This window comes from Leopardus geoffroyi, chromosome B3, assembly GCF_018350155.1.
Source record: "Leopardus geoffroyi isolate Oge1 chromosome B3, O.geoffroyi_Oge1_pat1.0, whole genome shotgun sequence".
NCBI classification, from domain to species: Eukaryota; Metazoa; Chordata; class Mammalia; order Carnivora; family Felidae; genus Leopardus; species Leopardus geoffroyi.
In genome coordinates, this window is record NC_059337.1 from 40,525,835 (window position 1) to 40,542,529 (window position 16,695).

At 45.3% G+C, this 16,695-nt stretch overlaps 2 long non-coding RNA genes across 5 annotated transcripts; both read right to left on the reverse strand.

The window, feature by feature from the left end:
• Positions 1-1,650: 1,650 nt before the first annotated feature.
• On the reverse strand, positions 1,651-15,947 carry LOC123581873. Its single transcript, XR_006704061.1, has 3 exons — positions 15,842-15,947; positions 14,403-14,411; positions 1,651-1,663 (listed from the first exon to the last, which is right to left on the reverse strand). It is a non-coding gene; the product is annotated as an uncharacterized LOC123581873 (long non-coding RNA).
• On the reverse strand, positions 2,359-11,665 carry LOC123581871. 4 transcript variants are annotated; one of them, XR_006704059.1, is made up of 7 exons: positions 10,741-11,665; positions 8,507-8,873; positions 7,858-8,047; positions 7,159-7,414; positions 6,165-6,274; positions 3,164-3,253; positions 2,359-2,492 (listed from the first exon to the last, which is right to left on the reverse strand). It is a non-coding gene; the product is annotated as an uncharacterized LOC123581871 (long non-coding RNA). The 4 variants fall into 4 exon arrangements; XR_006704058.1 differs by having other exon boundaries at positions 7,159-7,269; positions 7,817-8,047; XR_006704057.1 differs by having other exon boundaries at positions 7,817-8,047.
• Positions 15,948-16,695: the final 748 nt, after the last annotated feature.

Below are 16,695 nucleotides of genomic sequence, written 5' to 3' on the forward strand. Positions count from 1 at the left end.
GAGGAGCGGTACTCCAGGGCTCATTTGTTCTGGGTGCCTCTGTTCTGGGTAATGCACCCAGAAGCAAAGTCAGCAGGCAATCACAAACATTTAGAGAGCATTGTTAACATTGGGGCGCCTGGCTGGCTCAGTTGGCAGAGCTTGGGACTCTTGATCTTGGGGTCATGAGTTCAAGCCCCACATTGGGAGTACAGTTTACTTAAAAAATAAAGTTAGGGGTGCCTGGGTGCCTCAGTTGGCTAAGGGTCTGACTCTTGGTTTTGGCTCAGGTCATGATCTCAAGGTTTGTGAGTTTGAGCCCTGCATCTAGCTATGCGCTGAAAGCATGGAGCCTGCTTGGGATCTCTCTCTCCCTCTCTGTCCTCCCCAGCTTGCTCTTTCTCTCTCTCTTAAAAATAAATAAATAAACATATAATTAATTAATTCGACAAAAAAACATTTAGGGAGCACCTATTGAATTTGTATTCTAGATAGCCCGTTACTATGCTGGTACTGGGGATATGAAAGTAAATATTAAGCCCTGAGAAATTTTATTCAGCCCTTTGTGTTCACAGATGGAGAAGCCTTGGCCCTAAGAGGCGAAGAGATGTGCCCAAATTCATTCAGTTATGCAGAACTGACATAAAACTCAGGTATCGTGACTCACGATACCTTCTTCGTTTCAAAGAAGATCAAGTCAGTTGCCTGTATGCCCTTCTGGCTCATGGAGTCAACTCCCAGATGTCTGTAGTAATGTGCCAGGAGTGGCACAGAGCTTTATAACCACAGTTGATATTTTCAGAGCTTACATGTCTAATTTCTCATGTCTGGGAGACTTGGAATTTCAAATTTGGACTGATCTCTTTCAATGCACTATTCCCAGATGTCACTATATCAGCGTTGCTAGGTATTGATACCATCTGTGTAAACCTGGCCCACCTCTGCCCAGACTGGAAGTTTCTTTAGGGCACAGGTCATGCCATCATCACTCACCAGCATAGTCTCGGGCACTTGGTGGTGCCTCACACATGCCTGCTAAGCATCTGCTTAATTTTTGAGACAACATTGTAGGCAAGTCTCTTCTCTCTGGGCCTGTATCCTCAAGAGAATACAACCTCGACAGACATTCCCACCCTGTGAAAGCGGTCTGAGTTATCCGAAGGTGCAATGGGCTGCTTTAATAGGCAGTGATTTTCTTGTCCCCAAAGGTCTTCAAGCATATGCTGGATGCTGTTTTCTGTTGTGTTGCTGTTGTTTTTGTTTTAAGATTTATTTTTGAGAGAGAGAGAGAGAGCATGGCACATGAGCAGCCTGGGGGCAGAAAGAGAGGAGAGAGAGAGAGAATGCCTAGCAGGCTCCACACTGCCAGCACGGAGCCTGATACGGGGCTCAAACCCATGAACTGTGAGATCATTGACCTGAGCTGAAACCAAGAGTTGGATGCTTAACCAACTGAGCTACCCAGGTTCCCCTGGATGATGTGTAATAGATAAATTCTGGAGGTATTGGATGACTGGTTGGTCCCATCCTGATACCTTTTGACCCTGCTCTCCAGCATGAAATGTCCACTTAGGAGTTACAAACTCCCAGCCTGCAGGGTAAGGGGGCAGCGGAACTGAGGAAGGCAGCCTGGGTGACTGGGTGACAGGGAAGCTTTTGCCCTGCTGAAAGGGACAGAAAGGCTCTCAGCCCCAGCTAGCTGCTGCTCAGCAGGATGGTGGCCTCATATAGCTTGATGTTTTTGATTTTTCAAGAGAAACTGGACATTCCGATTTTAATGTGAAATTACCTGATTTGGGACGTTGGCAACTAACCCAAAAATTTGAAAACAGTTGCATGGGCTAAACCATGCCCTTGTGCTGTTGTTTGCATCTCAAAGACTCTTTCTAGTTTTCACTTTGTGCAGTAAGTCCAGGGATAAAAACTCCCCCCAGCCTACACCCAACCCATGTGTATGGCCCCCTCCTCTCTCTCCTTAGTTCCTTTCCTTTTCTACAGCCGCAATTTTGGCCATCTTGTCCTCACCCACATCAGTCCCAGATCCCCCTAAATGATAATTTGGCTTCCTTGTATTGGCAATGACTCCAGAGGCCACCAGGGGGCAGTGTCAGGGTGCAGAGAACGCTTGGTCTTGACTGGCAGAAGCATGAGGTTTGTTATTACCACCTGATTCAGCCCTGAATCCAGGTTTGGAATTTCAGGAAGTCAGCTGGGGTCACTCCCTGAGGGTGCAATGTGGCTCGCCATTCCCTGCATCACCTCTGAAATGCAACTTTCTACCTGGACTCCCTGTCCCTGCCCCGCCACCCACCTGTCGGATTCCCCAACCACCCAGCATTCACTAATGTCAGGCTCATCTTCCTAAACCCACTTTCCACAGATGTTTCAAGAGCCTTTAATGGCTCATCATTACATACAGCTTTTCAGAAGTGGAGTCTCAAGACGCTGATCCCTGTTGGGTCAAAGAGAGTGGGATGGAAAGAGCTTTTATTTCTGTCATCTTGATTGTGATCCTAAGGGCAAGAAGCCTTGTTATTCCCACTGCACAGATGAGATTGAAGCATACCAAGAAAAGTGACCAATTCAGCCATCAAGCAGAACTCACAAGTTCTAACTGTTCTTGCTAGATAATATGGGGTATATAAAAACTTACATATGGTTTCCATCCTCAAAGAAACTACAACTTGTTAGGAAAACATGAAACACATATATGAAAATGTAATTAACTCCTCTAATAGCTTCCAAATGGATAGTAGAGGCAATAATGACAGGAACTCAAAGAGGTCCCTGGATCTGAAGGGAAGGCTTCACAAAGGCAGCAGTGGTCTTCACACTTGGGCACATGTATCCCTAGAGGTGCAAAAAGGCTTTCTTAGCGAAGGGTAGGTGGCAGGGTTATGTTGACAGGAATCAACTTCCAGCACATCATCTTCAACAAGGACTAGGCTGTGCCTGTGAACGCGTCTCCTCCCTTCATTTCCACAATTTCTTGGCTCCCATTTTACAAAAGACAAGTGTGTTAACCATCAGTGCTGCTCATCCATGTTCCCTGTTCTCTTATAGGTACTTTCCCACCTTTTAGAAGTCAGGTGTGGCCATGTGACTTGCTTTGGACAATGATACATGAGCAAAAATGTGTCTTCTGGGTGGAAGCATTTAAGAGCCAGTGTATGATTCTCCTTACCTTCTCTCTGCCATGGTGACCAATGACATTTCAGATGATGAGGTCTAGATCCCTGAATGATGATGGCATGGATCAGAACCCCCAGCTGACCTGTGATGGATACGTATTGTGAGTTTGGGGGACAGAGGGGAGAAGAATCTTTGTTGTTTAAACAATTGAGATTTTTGGTATTACTTGTTACTATAGCACAATTTAACCTATACTATTGTACAAAAGACTTATCTTTGGCCCATCCTAACTCTCATTTTGGTATGTTGCCTTGGTGTGTAAAAATCTCTGGGGCTCCAAAGAAACAATTTTTTTTTTAGTTTATTCATTTATTTTGAGAAAGTGATAGAGAGTGGGAGCAGGAGAGGAGCAGAGAGAGAGGAAGAGAAAGAATCCCAAGCAGTCTCCACACTGTCAATGCAGAGCCCAACGCCAGACTAGACCCCATGAACCGAACCCATGAACTGTGAGCTCATGACCTGAGCTGAAATCAAGAGTAGGCCGCTCAACCAACTGAGCCACCCAAGTGCCCCCAAAGAAACAATTTAAAATAGTGATTTCAATATTGAGAAAGCAAATGACTCGGGTTGTCTGGGCAACAAATTGTTTTGCAAATCAAAATTTCCCAATATTTTGCCTTCCACAATTGAAGGAAGTAAAACAAATTCATTTGTCACCTGTTGAATGATTAGCTGGAATTGAGCGACCCTGCCGGAACTTCTTCAATTCCCATGTGCGTGTTTATGTGAACGAGATTTCTCAGCATTATCATCTATAAAAATAGGATGTAGAGATAAAATTGATGCTGATCACTGTCTCATTCCAGCATGTATATGACTATTTCAATATGAGTTGTATTTCTTTTTCTTTTCTTTCTTTCTTTCTTTCTTTCTTTCGAGTTGTATTTTTTATAAATTTTACTATTTGGGGCACCTGGCTGGTTCAGTCAGTAGAGCAGGGGACTCTTGATCTTGGGGTCATGCGTTTGAGCCCCATGTTGGGCATAGAACTTACTTTAAAACTTTTTTTTACTCATGTTTAATAATGCTCTATCAACATTTGCCATATATTTATGTTGTTTGACAAACAGTAAACTAATAATAATTGTAATGATAAGTCAATCCAGAAGAAAATTGTAAACTCTGGAGCCTTATGGCCACAAAAAATAAGAAAAGAATACAACTTTAATTTGTATATAAATATAAACATATATATTTATGGCAGAGAAGTATTGTTTGATGATCAATAAAAGATTTTCAAGGGGCGCCTGGGTGTCTCAGTCGGTTAAGCATCTGACTTTGGCTCAGGTCATGATCTCATAGTCTGTGGTTCGAGCCCCACATCGGGCTCTGTGCTGACAGTTCAGAGCCTGCAGCCTGCTTCAGATTCTGTGTCTCCCCCTCTTGCTGCACCTCCCCTGCTCACACTCTGTCTCTCTCTCTCTCTCAAAAATAAAAGTAAATATTAAAAAAAATAAAAGATTTTCCAGCATAAACTATGTATTACATTAGGATAGCATTATATGGGAGACGTGGAAAGAAAATTCAAGGACAAAAGCAAAGATGTAAATTTTCCTCTAAGAGCTTGCTTATGCAATTCGCAAATGGTGATGATGAGTATCAAATCACTGTGATTCCAGTGAATACATTTAATATAAGTTTTTTGTAATGTCAATATTGGGGGGCGGGTGTGCTGGGGTGGCTCCATTGGTTAAGTGTCAGACTCTTGATTTCCGCTCAGGTCCTGATCTCATGGTTGGTGAGATCGAACCCTGTGTTGGGTTCTGCGCTGACATCACAGAGCCTGCTTGGGGTTCTCTCTCCCTCTCTCTCTACCCCTCCCCCATTCGTGCACACATACTCTATCAAAATAAATAAACTTTAAAAAAGAAGTTAAAAAATAAATAAAATGTGGATAACGGGGCACCTGGTTGGCTCAGTTGGAAGAGCATGACTCTGGATCTCAGGCTCATGAACTCAAACCCCACGTGGGGTGGAGAGATTACTTAAATAAATAAAAACTTAAAAAAAATAATAACATAAAATGTAAATATTTCCATTACACCAGAAATCATACCCTTTGCAACTGCAGTTGACCCTTGAACAATGTAGGTTTAAATTTTAAGTTTGCATTTATATGTACATTTTTACAGTACAGTACTTCCTTATGTTTTTTTTAATAACATTTTATTTTCCCTAGCTTATTTTATTGTAAGAACACAGTATATAATACATACAACATACAAAATATGTGTTAATAGACTATGTTATTGGTAAGGCTTCTGATCAATACTAGGCTGTTGGTAGTTAAGTTTTGAGGGAGTCAGAGTGGTATGTGGGTTTTTGACTGTATGGAAGTTGGTACCCCTAACCCCTCTGTATTCAAGGGTCAACCGTATTTAAACCTAGTTGGAAAAAAATTTTTTTAACTTCAAGAGAATATATAGTTTTTTAAAAACCTGCTTTATTGAGGGGTACATAATTTAAAACTTTGTTTAGGGTGTTCATGGGCTAAATTAAAAAAATGTTTAATGTTTATTTATTTTTGAGAGAGGGAGAGAGACACAGTGTGAGCAGGGAATGGGGGTTCAGAGAGAGAGGGAGACACAGAATCTGAAGCAGGCTCCAGGCTCTGAGCTATCAGCACAGAGCCTGACACGGGGCTTGAACCCATGAGCTGTGAGATCATGACCTGAGCCAAAGTCAGACGACTAACTGACTGAGCCACCCAGGCGCCCCTCATGGGGTAAATTTTTGAAAGACTACTGCCTTGAGTGATGGGCTGGATTTGGCTTGGTAGAGGAGGAGGAGAAAGGCATTCTGGGTATGAAAAAGAGAAAAGCTATGGGCACAAAAATTGGGGAATAGGAAACTGTGAGTCAATCAGTTCATGGAGATAAGCAGGAAAGATAAACTGAGGTGAGACTAACAGTTAGCAGGCTAAGGCATCTTATGCATGATTATAATCTCCTTGTAAAATATTAAAGCTTTAGGGATAGGCTTGGGACCATCACCTCCATTTCTGGTCTCCTCCTCACCTCCCCAGAGGTGACCTTGGTTTTCAGTTTGGTGTTAGCTCCTTCAGGTGTGCTTCTGTGTATTCACATGCACATTTTGCAGGGTGCTGCATGAGAGAACACCTAAGGTAAGGAGTTTCAGCTTTATCACAGGGTCATTAGCAAGCAGATGCTGGGGATTTCTCCAGTACATTACTTTTGTAGGCTTACAGCTGGAATTTGCTCACTGAGAAAAGGAGAATTATGATTTGGGGGTGAGGGAAGGAGGGGGGGGCAATTTTGGCACAAAGCATGTGACATAGTATTGTCAGAGGGTGGCATTAAGCATCATGTCACTGGAAAGTGGAGGGGATGATGCAGAAAAGGTGGCAGAAGGACACCCAATCCCATCTTTGTTTGCTCATGGATATACTTGCTGCATAGAAATATTCTCTCTAGAAACAGGTGGCCCTCTTGGTTTCTTTTATTTCCCCCTTTTGATAGAGACAAAGGCCCAGAAAACTATGTAGTAATCACACAAGTATGATGAGCAACAGCAAGCGATACTTAGCCTCAGTGTTGAGGACAATGGGGACCGTAGGGACTGTGGGAAAATGGACAGCCCACACTCTTTCTAAGGGAGCAGTCATTACTCAGCCCAGTCAATGTTGTCTTGGGGAAATAGGGCATCAGTCTTAGCCATATCTTCTGATTTCTTCAAGAGACTATAGAAATTGGGATTTTTGTGTGAAATCTTTCAATATTGGTTCAAAAATTTCTTAAGTGCTGTGCTGGCTAAGCAAGGCATGTGTTTACAGGATGCATTTCACCTGTGTGCTGCTAGTTTGTGACCTTCGTATTAAGGCTTCTTGTCTGAAGGCTGAGTACTGGACCATCATATAATCTCTTGGCATGCTGCCTGGCTCTAAGATCTGTGGTTATGAAGGATTCTAGGCTTTTTAGGGAGATGCTGTGAGAATTATTGACCCCACTCCCCATATCTGGTTCCCACCTGCTTTCCAACATCCCTCTAGTAATGGAGTTCTGCCAGGAAGCTGGAAGCTTTGCAGAAGATTCCAGAAGCATCCTCATAAATCCGGGGAAGTCAGCCAATGTAGATTCACTAGAAGTCAAGACTTCAGGGAGTTGGTCTTAGGCCTCCAGTGTCCCTCTCTCAGGCGTTGGGGCGGGTTCTTGTGCCTCTCCCAGGGCACAGCCCAGTGGGAACATAGACTGGTGACTATTTCTCAAAGGGCTTTGTCTTGTGACTAAATCCAAGCAAGGCAGTCAGACACAAATGAAAAAGTGCGCTTGCGCACACACGTGTGCACACACACACACACACACACTGTCCCCAGCACTTCCAAGAACTTTTCCCACACAGTCCCCTGGCTGCCGGAAGGGCAGCTGGTCATGGGAACAGACTGGAGGCCCCCTCCCCCAATGGAAGCTCCACCCTGCTCCATTTACTCCCAGCCATGCAATCCTGGTCCCCTCCACCCGCTTACTACTTCCAAGGAAGGAAATAGCTGAACAATGCAGCAGATCAGAGACCGGGCACCGAGCCAAGAGCCCTGGGCTCCAGCCCCTGGCTGCTCTACTCCCCCTGCACACCCCTCCCTCTCAGTGGCTGTTGCTGAAGGTTGCCTTCCTCAGACCTTCCCCCCTACCTTCTCACCATCCCTGGGAAACTTCAGACAGCTGACATCACCTTTCACCCCTTTCCTGGGTTGGCCCCTTCCTTGCTGTATGGTAGCCAGGGATGTCTGTGCTTCCACTTGGGTATGATTCCTGGCATGAGGGGCAGAAACTAGGCTTTGATGGAAATTTTGGTCAGTGGGTATGGGTGGGAAGGAGGGGTCACTTTTCCTGAAGTTTTTTTCCAGAGGTGAAAGCAAGTCCTGAAAATAGAGAGAGTGCTGGAACAAGAGCCCCCGGGAGTCCTCATTCTCTCTTCTGGGCAGAGCATCTTGATGGGGCAGGAGGGGATGGAGGCTCTCACAGGCCTGTTGGGGCCATATTCTCAGAGGAACAGAAAGGAATTACTAGTCATTTCCAGTTTCCTTGGTCTGGGAAGTCGGTGGGAACCACTACTTTTCTCTTTCCTTACTGGTCTCAAATAATGTTCTCCTTGGGTCCGGAACCCCACGCCCCAGGCAGTACTGCTCTTTGCTCATTCTCAGTTCTAGTGCTTTCCCCTGCCTTGCCTTCTGCCTGGCACTTCCTGCCCCGGGAGCCAAGGGGCAGGGTTCCTCAGTAATCTTTGCCACCTCTAAAAGCCAGGCTTCCGCTTCTTCCCCAGATCCTGACTCAGGGAGTAGGGAGTGGGTTAGAAGTTAGAGTTTGTGAGGGGAGCTCACCGGATAGAGGACAACAGGCCAATCCTCAGGCCCTTTCTCCTGATGGATGAGATGAGTCCTGAATCCCAGTCTCCTTCCCCTGACATTTGGCTTCCCTCCTTCAGCGATTTCTGTCCCTGTGTAGCTCTGCCATATGCAAGGGGCCACTTGGGAGCCTAAAGTCTTGAGAGCAGGGAAGAGTGCTCAAAAGCCCACTCCCAAACTCCCAGATTGTAGGTGAGAAGCTCAGGCACAAAGAGCGCGTGTGCATTGCCCAAGAGCAACAACCAGTAAAAGGGAGAAAACTGGGACTCTCAGGTTTTCTGACTCCTGGGCAATGTCTTTCTGTAAACCTTCTACGATTTCCAAAGGCAGTGTTGGCATAGCCCTGAGAGGGAACAGAAGAAAAAACATCAGTCACTTGATGTCCTAATCTTCTTGCTTGGGCCTTTTGGAACCTCTATTTTTGTCTACTTTTTTAGTACCTCAGGCTCTATTTTCACCTTGAAAAAGTGATATTTGAATTGTCTTTTGTTCTTAGCAAAGAAGCTGATGCTTATTCTTCTAAACTCCTGCACTGAGGGGCTGAGCAACCCTCTTTTGCACTAATCTTGGCATCTGCGCTTGCTTCTAGTTTGTTTCGTACGTGTAAATCACGTCTCTCCAACGATGCCGCAAGTCTGCCTGCACAAAATAGTCACTGAATGTTATCAAAATAAAAAAAAGTGTCTACACTTGAGTGTCTACTACAGCCCAGGCTTTTTTGCATCTCACCCTTGAAGAGCTTCCAGTCTAAAGGGCGTAAGAGACTGTGAACAAGGCAACAACTGACTAATGACAGCAGATGTGACAGTTGATGTGAAGGGAATGCCCAGGGTTTAGTGATGTTCCCAAGGGCTCTCTGAGGAGGTAGCATTTTAGGTGAGATCTCAAGGATGGGAAGCCAGCCTTATGAAGATGTGGGGAAAGAGAGATCTGGGTCAGGAGAATAGTGGGAATAAGTGCCCTGAGCTTGTCATGTTTGAGAGCCTGAAAAGGAGCCAGAGACACTCCAGGAAGGAGAGGGATGCAGGAAGCATCAGAATATGCAGGAGGCTCAGGTCCAACAAAGTCTTATATGAAGGAGAGGTGAGGAATTTAGATTTTATTTTATTACGAGTTAGGAAGCCACTGGAGGGTTTAAAGTACGACATGATCTATATTCTGATTTTTATTGTCTATCTATCTATCTATCTATCTATCTATTTTTCGAGATAAATAGCTAGTTTATTTTTTTCTGAGCATGAACAGCTCATTTCTGGAACATGGTAGGTACCCTGTGTTTGAGTTCAACATGATTTCTTTTTTGTTTGTTTTGTTTTCTGGGTTTATTGAGATGTAAGTGACATACAGCACTGTATGAGTTTAAGGTGTACAGCATAGTGATGTGTCTTACATACATTGTGAAATGGTTATCACAGTAAATGTAGTTAACACCCATCATCTCACAGAGATTTTTTTTTATTTTTTTAATTAATTTATTTATTTTTTTGTTTATTTATCTTTGAGACAGAGAGAGACAGAGCATGAACAGGGGAGGGGCAGAGGGAGAGGGAGACACAGAATCCGAAACAGGCTCCAGGCTCTGAGCTGTCAGCCCAGAGCCCGACGTGGGGCTCGAACTCACGGACCACGAGATCATGACCTGAGCCGAAGTCGGCCGCCCAACCAACCAAGCCACACAGGCGCCCCTCACAGAGATATTTTAAAAAACCACAGACAAAAAAACACAAACAAACAAAAAAAACCCCAAACAATAACAAATTAGTATATGTTTTTTCTTCTCCTTGTGATGAGAACTCTTCAGATCTATCCACCTAACAACCTCCCTATACATCACCCAGCAGTGTTGACTAGAGCCATCATGTTGTACGTTCTACCCCTAGTTCTTATTTATAACTGGAAGTTGGCACTTTTTGACCACCCTCATCCAATCCCCCGCCACCTACCCATATTTTTAAAATACTTAAAACATTAATCATCCTGGCTGCACTGGAAGGAATGGGCTGGAAGAGGGCAAGAAAGGAGACAGGAGGTCATTTGGAGGCTGCAGTGATCCAAGCAAGTGATGGTGGTGGGTTGGATCAGGGTGGAAGAGATGGAAAAGAAATATACCCCTTCTGAGACAGAAATGACAGGACTAGTTATGATGTGTTGGATACAAGAGGGGAGGGGTGAAGGAAAGAGAGGAATTGTAACAACAACTAGGTAGCTACCTGAGCAACCAGATGGTGGTGGGGCCATTTGTGAAGATGGGAAACATGGGCAAGCCTGGGGAGGGACAAGGTTTGAGGGGGGAGGTGGAATCAAGGGTGTGGGCATGTGAGGTTAATAGTGATATCATCACTTAATAGTGATGTCGGGTTGTCATGTGATTGTCATATATCATGTCATATGGCCTATATGGCACCATCCTCAAAGAGCTAATGTTACACTTGATGGACAACTCTCTTAAATCTATTATAATCTACAGATCTTCCCTCTCCACTTCTTTATCACCCCTTTTTGGTGAAGAAATAGAGATTTTTGTCCTTCAGAAATTTCCTATTCAGGATTTTGCTGATTGCATTCCTATGGTGACATTTAACCATTTCCTCTATCTCCTTTCATTTTCTGTAAACGGTTGTTAGATATAAAGGCTTGCTTTGATTCAGGTTCAGGTTTTCATCAAGAATACTCCATAGGTGGTGCTGTGTCTTTTCATCAGGAGGCACATAACCTTCAAGCGTCTCTCCTTTGTAACATTAGAGCTATTGATGATCTTGATCTCATTGAGGGTTTACAAAATGGTGATGTTCTATTATTCCTTTTTCTCTTATTACCTGATTGGTTACTTTGAGGTATTGATTTTGTTTTAATGTTTATTTGAGAGAGAGAGACAGAGTGTGAGTGGCGGACGGGGAGATAGAGGGAGACAAAGAAGCCAACACAATTGGAGGAGACAGAGCAAGAGAGTGATTATAGTAATGGATGATGAAAATGAAGGTAAGAAAGAAGGAATATAAAAGTGAATCTCATGAGTAGTGAGACATTAGTGAAGTCAAGGGATCAGAACTCATGATGAAGGTCAAAGAATTATTAAGGGAGATTTAATTAAGGAAAAGGTTGTAGTTGGAAAGTCTCCATATTGGAAGTGGAATGGCTTTTGGTGAACACAAAGTTGAGGGTGTGACTACAGAAGTGGTCCAGCTGCTGTGGAGTGTGGAAAATATCTCTGGAGATGAGGTGGTCAAGGAAGTGATGGGGAGGCCATCACATGGATGTGGAGCTCACTCAATGTAACAAAATTTAGGGTGGAGGGAGAGGCAATGAGCCAAGAGTTAAATGATGGGCAGTGAGAGACCTGGAGGTTGATTGAGGACATTAACCAAGATGGTATGCCCAGATAGTGAAGCTTCAAAGGAACAGGGTTTTTGTAGGAGGGGTTGGGGGAGCACTGGCTTAGAAATGGCATTCAGGTTGGGAGAGGAATACACTTACCACTTCCTGACCTGAGGTACAGGAGAATGAGAAGAAAATAACATTCACTTAAGAGTGCTGCTAAAGAATCAGTGTACAAATCAGGGCTAACAAAATTTTAGGTAAGTCAAGGAGGTGAAGACAACATTCTGAGAAAAGGCTGAAGATATGGAGAAATTGCTGATTACAGGTTGCAGAGGGCACAGAGGAAGGATGTGCCTGAGGGCAGGGAGCAGGGAACTTATTGCCAGTGGGAGGACAAGGATGGAGGTGATAACAGATGAGGGAGCTTGAACCTGTGGTGATGACTGAAGTAAATAGGGATAGGGGAATGATGGGACATAGTGCTATCCAGAACTTTTGGTGTTGATGGAAAATCTGCACTGTAACTACTAGCCACACATGAATATTAAACACATGAACTGTAGTCAGTGGGACTGAGAGGTTGAATGTTTAGCTTTACTTCATTTTGTTTTTTTTTTTATTTTTTTAAGTTTATTTCTTTTTGGGGGGGAAGGGACAGAGAGACAGGGAGAGCACCGTACGGTCAGCACAGAGCCTGATGTGGGGCTTGATCCCACGAGCCATAAGATCATGACCTGAGCCAAAATCAAGAGTCGGAGCACCTCATAGCTTTACTTCATTTTAATTAATTTAAGTTTAAATAGCCACATGTGGCTAGTGACTATCATATTGGACAGCACAGGTTAGAGGAAGGTGGCTTCCCATTTTTGTGACGTTTTCACTTGCTGGCCAGGTGGCCATCAGGATGATCATTCCCCCAAATAGCAAGGTGTGCAGAGACCTTCTCATTCCTCTATCATATGAATCCAGACAAAGCACAGAATCAGGCCATTTGGGGTCCAAATTCTATCTCCACCACTCACTGGCTTTGAATTAGCAAATAAATTAACTTGCTTGGTATGTATAGGCCTTCAATAAATATTAGTTGGCAAAATCTCCCTGAGGTTTCTTTTCATCTGTAGAATGGCAGTGGGGAGCTATTGTAAAAATTAGTGCCTTAGCATGATGTTCAATAAATAGTCCCTATTATTGATGTAGTGAGTTCTCAATATTTGCTGATTGGTCAAAAACTATCCTTCAGGTCAAAATGTTACTTGTGCAGGGATGTGCTGGCAGAAATGAGACATCCCAGTTCCCTTTGAGTTCCAGGTCTCTGGGACCACAAGATGGAATAGATCAGGGCTGGATTTAATTGTTCAGTTCTGCTATATACTGACATAAGAGTATTCCACACCTGAACTTGGAAGTGGTGGTAGGGATAGCCGAGAGGACAAGGAAGAGGATCTAAAGTGAACCAGATTGTGGGAGACTGTAATCATAATCTGGGAAGTTCTAGTATCATTTACTGCTTTGATTTTTGCTGGAAAAACCTTTGTTTGGTAGCTCCAACCTTTCTTCCATCCCTGTATCCCCATCATCTAAGAACCGAAAACATGGCGTTTGTGAAGGAAAGTAGCAGTGTCCTGAGATGATTCTAATGTGGGACATTTGTGATTTGGGGCTAGAGTGAACTCTGATTTGGAGTGATTTTGACAACCCTTTTGGTGAAGCCATCCATAATTCCATATTTTCTCTGTGGTCTCAGATTGAGCACTTACTTACTTCATATTTTGATGGCCTGCGTCTCTCTTTCTGACTAGATTGTGACATGTGAGGCAAGAACTTTGCCTAATTGACCATTGAGTAGCGCTGGACTCTAGCACATGCCTGGAGCACATAGTAAGTAGCTGCTCAATAATTATTTGTTGACTAAATCAATGAAGGGGCTTTGAGGTAATATCACCCCACCATGACCTAAGATAATGTGACCTCTCTTGTGACCTCCAGAGTCTGGATTGACTATGAACAGATTGTGTTGAAGTACTTGTGTCTGTGGCCTGCAGTGACTGTCATCTGAGGGGTCTGTGCCCCAGTGTTTGTGACCTGTTGTCACCGACCTGTGATAAGGACCAGCAGGGATAGTGAATGGAGGTGACTGTGAACCTTGCATGATTGTGATCTCAAGTGAACGAGTTAGTGATAGTGTCTTCCATCACTGCTGTCAGGTGACTGTGATCCTGACCCACAGAGATTTGGCTTCAGATGACCACCAGCCACTGTTAGACCTTAACCATTGACCTGAGGTGTCTTTCAGATGCAGAGATTGTTGATCTCAACTGGCAGCTGAGATTATTGATCTGCATTGTGAGCTGAGGTAACTGAGATCTTTGAACCTGGGCTTAGTCTGGGAATGGCGCAAATATATGTGTACTACTCTTAGATTTCTGATTTTGTATAATAAAATATCCTCCTAGGGCCTACAAATGACACACCTCTGCTCGGCCCCATGCAAACAAGGCCTAGGGACGAGGACTAGGTCGGGCCAATGCTCAGAAAACTCTACTTGAAATACAACGCACCCTTCCTGCTGCGCAATTTAAGGCCACCGCCACGGCCATAGCCGCCCGCAGAGGAGGGTCCGCATCCAGAGCCCCCTCACGCCCTGGTGCGCCTGCGCGGAGGCGGGGCCGGGCTTTGCCCTTTGTTGTGAGCCCCAGTTTCCCAGGACACCGTGCGGCGCTGGGGTGGGGCTATGCAGATGAGGCACCGGGGGCGGGGCGGTTGCGGCGGCGTCGGCGGCGGCCGGGGAGGGTCAGTTGGAGGCAGGCGCTCGCTGAGGCAGGAGGAGGGCTCTGGGCCCGCGGCCTGACAGGGACTTAGCCCGCAGAGATCGGCCCCGCGCGCGCGACCCCACACCCACCCTCTCATCCACCTACCCATACCCTGCGCCGCCTCCTCTCACCCTGAGCAGAGTCGCCGAGGATGATAAACACCCAGGACAGGTAACGGCCCGGCCCAGGCTCCCCGCCCCCATCCTCCCCGCATCTGCCTCAGAGGGCCTCCCCCCATCCCCGGCCGGTTCCCGCTCCCACAGCGGGGTCCTGCCCACCCCCCCACTGGGTCCTTTCCCTACTTCAGCCACCCCAGTCCAAGCCCCAAACCCGCAACGGGGCCTCCTTCCGCCCTTTAGCCCCTTCCCTCCAGCCTGGCCCATCCCCCTCATCCGGGCCTCCTTCTCCCGCAAAGCCCCCACCCCCAACCCCCACGCAAACCAGGACTCAACCTTCGAATCCAGTCCCCATTTCCTTTAAGTCCTGTCGGACGGTGCCCCATTCCCCAAACTGGGCTTTCTCCCTCATCCACATTCCCCAAATTGTTTCCCATTTCCCCAAATCTATCTTCCTCCCTCTTTAGTTACTTAACCCTTGGCTTTGACTCTCTTTCCTTGAAACTGCATCCTCCAAACCCCTGTCTTATCACTGCCGCCCCTCCCCCAGTTAGGCTCCAACCTTCAGCTCTCAACTGGACTCATTACCCCTTCCCCTCCCCCGCTTTTCTCAGGCCTAATAGTTTTTTACAGTGATGCCCCGCTGTCCCTCTGGTCCCTTAACTCCTGCTTTATCTTTTCCCATTCTTCCTCCCTCGACACCCCTTTCCCAGTTAGCTCGTTTATCCCTGGCTCCCAACCTTCTTCCTTTTATTTTTCAAACACTTTGGACTTCTGTTTGCCGTCCTGTTGCCCTAGTGGGGTTCCCCCAACACTCTTCTAAACTCTCCTATCCTCTAAACACTTGATCTCAGCTGGAACTCATTTTACACTTATTCTTCCCTTCTTAATTGAATCCCATCATTAGATCACAGAACTCAGCCCACCCTGTTTCTATTGAAGGCCTCCTTTCTTTCTCTGTACCTCCAATGCCTGCAAATCAGGCCCCATACTCTGGATACTGGGCCTTTGCAAGTTTCTTCCCTTAAAATCTGATCCCAGTCTTCTCCCATTAATTGGAGAGAAACTGAAACAGCACCAGTGGTTTTCTGAACTTGCCTCATACATACTTGCCCCTGCCCAAGCTAGGCAGAATTTATCACTCAGCTTTCCTCTCTCTACTTCTCTTTTTCCCAAGGCAGCCCTTGTTGTCATCCATCTCTTCTTCAAATATACTCTGTATTTCTGCCCCCACACTCTTTGCAACTGCTCCATAATCCTGTTTCCCCACAATTTTTAACCCTTGTTGTTTTTTTATACATCGGAATGCCTTCTATTTACATTTGGGTCTCATTGTCTTCCTCATTTTACCCCCTAGACTTGTTGCTGTCCTTTCCGAAATGAGGCTGAAGCTCATTTAGTTCTCCACACCAGACCCTTTGTCCCCAGAATTGGCCTTATGGCCTCTGCCCCATACTTGGGCCTCATTGTTTTGCAAGCAGGTCTGTTCCCTGTATATCCTCCTTAAATTGTGCGGTGGTGTCTCCAGAGCTAGACTATTGTTCTTTTTACAAACTTATCCCTCCTTATTGCTTTTCTTCGCATAGGGTTCTACCTACCATTCAGGGGTCCTCCCAAACTTGGGCTCCCTTCTCCCTAAGCTGGTCTCTAACTTGCCTTTTCCCAGTCCTTTAGCAGCACCATCCTTAAATATTCCAGCTGTGTTTTTAGCTTTTCTTGTATCTCCATGTTTCTCAACACTGGCAGCACATTTGAAAAAATCAGTCACCTGGACCCCACCTTCAAAGATCTGGTGTAAGGCCTAGGGTGGGGCTTGGTTATTTGTATGTATTTTTAAAGCTCCCTAGGTTAATTCTTTGTAATGTGCAGCCAGGGTTAAGAAACACTGCCTCTGTCCCCTCCCCCTCAAGACCTTTCCCAT